Consider the following 2500-nt stretch of genomic DNA (forward strand, 5'->3'; position numbering starts at 1 on the left):
CATTTGAATTTTCTTCTTAGTTTAAAAGGAATTACGGTAATGGATATGATGATTTTGTTTCTTTATAATTGATTTGAAGTCAGATCTTCCCTATTGCCTCTTTTATTGACTCTCAAAACAATAATTGAAATGAGAGAGAAAATGATAACAGGATGAAAAAGAAAAAAAAAGAATAAAAAGAAAAAAAAAAAAGAAAAGATGAAAAAAATGAACGAAATAAATAGACAATAAAAAATCTGCAACGAGCAAGATAGTTGATAAACGGAAAGAAAAAGAAAAACACAGAGGAGACACGAATGAGGTAATCCACACAAAGGTGTTAAAATGACCTACTCTAACCTGGAGAGTGTCTCTGCACCACATCGTCTGGTGTGTTTAGGTACAACAGCGCTGCAACTTTCACTATTGGAATACTGCACATGAAACATATATACACTTAAGTATTATTTAATATTTTTTCTATTCTTTTTTTTTTCATTGTTTATATATATATATATTTTTTTTTTGGGGGGTGGGGAAGTTCACAAGGCCCTTTTATTTATCTTCTCCCCTCGCGCCACGTACGTACGTACATGCATGAAATGCCTTTGTGACACAGATATTAGATAAAAGAAAACTAGGCCCTAAGGGAGGAACAGTGGTTGTCGGAACACCAACCCTTTCCCTTCTCCTACCCTTTTCCCCTGCCCTCGTGACCCTTGACCCCTCCCCCTTGCCCCCCCTTGCCCCCCTCACCCCCCGACCCTCCTTCAGTTCAGCATCGACGTGACGGACACGCACTCGCAGGGTGGCGCGAGGGAGCGGTGGTCCCTCGGCGGCGACCTCCACACGGCGCCGTACGGGTCCGCGAGGGGCGTGGCGTGGGCGAGCAATCCCTCCAGGCCGTGGCGGGCGGGCGAGGGCGTGCGGGCGGTGGAGGCGGTGGTCCCTCGCCTCCACACGGCCGAGTGGAAGGTGGAAGTGTGCTGGAGCGATCGCCGCCCACGCCCCCGACACAGGATGCGTTTGAAGGCGCGCTTGAACTCCCTCGACGTGCACGCGTAGATGAACGGGTTGAGGCAGGAGTTGAAGTAGCCGAGCCAGAAAAAGACCCCGAACAGCGTCTCGGAGATGTGGCAGTGGCTGCACAGGGAGTCTGCGCGGGGAGAGAGGAGGGGCGTTAGTGATAGCGGCAGAGGAAGGGGGGTACGCGCTTTATAAGAAGATAGGGAATGATAAAAGGAGAGAGGAGGGGTGTTAGTGATAACGGCAGGGGAAGTGGGGTACGCGCTTTATAAGAAGAGAGGAAAGGGGGGTACGCGCTATATAAGAAGAGAGGGAATGATAAAGGCAGGGAAAGAGAGTTGCTCTTATTATAAGAAGAAAGAAGAGGGACGTTAGTGATAAAGGGAGAGATAGAGAAATACGCTAATTATAAGAAGAGACAAAGGGGAGGAGAAAGAGAAAAGGGGGGGATGTTAATGATGAAGAAAGAGAAAGAGAGACATGATGATCATAAGAAGAGAGGAAAGGGGTGTCAAAGATAAAGGGAGAGAAAGGGTGATGCCAAATGAAAAGGAGAGAGAGAAAGGGACTTTAATAGTAAAGAAAGAATGATATAAAGGAGATAGAAAGCGACAGACATTAATCATTAGAAGAGAGAAAAAGAAAGACGTCGATAATTAGGAAATGCAGAAAAAGATAATAATTATGGGAGGGAAAATTGAAAGACGTTACTGCACGTTAAGAGAGAGCGAGACAGAGAGACAAAGAGAGAGAGAAAGAGAGAGAGAGATAGCTAGATAGATAGAGAGAAAGATAGAGATAGAGATAGATAGATAGATAGATAGATAGATAGACAGCGAGACCGAGAGAGAGAGAGAAGAGAGAGAGAGAGAGAGAGAGAGAGAGAGAGAGAGAGAGAGAGAGAGAGAGAGAGAGAGAGAGAGAGAGATTGAGAAATGCAATAACCTTACAATACAGAAATCGAACAATCAATGAAAGATTGAATAAATAAATAGATGAATAATACAGAGATATAGCAATTGCAGGACGAAGAGAAAGATGAAATATACTCCCAAAAAATGAAAGGAAGAAGAGAGAAAGAAAGGCTCAGAAAGATAATAAGAATGATGATAAGGACGATAATGATGATAACATTAGTAGTGATAATAATAGTAATAATGGAAATAATAGTAATGATAATAATGGTAATGGTAATGGCAATAATAATCATAACAGTGCTAAAAATAATGACAATAAAAAGATAATGATAATGATAATAATAATAATGATACTACTACTACTACTATTACCACTACTACTGCTAATGATAATTATAGTAATAATAACAATAATAATGAAAATAATGATAATACTTATAATAACGATAAGAATGATGATACTACTAATAATAACAATAACAATAATGACAATAATAACAAGAAAAAGAAATAAGGATAATGCTACAAACAACAGATAATGATAATAACGACAGTGACAATAATAAAAGTAATAATCC

This window comes from Penaeus monodon, chromosome 6 (assembly GCF_015228065.2).
Source record: "Penaeus monodon isolate SGIC_2016 chromosome 6, NSTDA_Pmon_1, whole genome shotgun sequence".
Lineage (NCBI taxonomy): Eukaryota > Metazoa > Arthropoda > Malacostraca > Decapoda > Penaeidae > Penaeus > Penaeus monodon.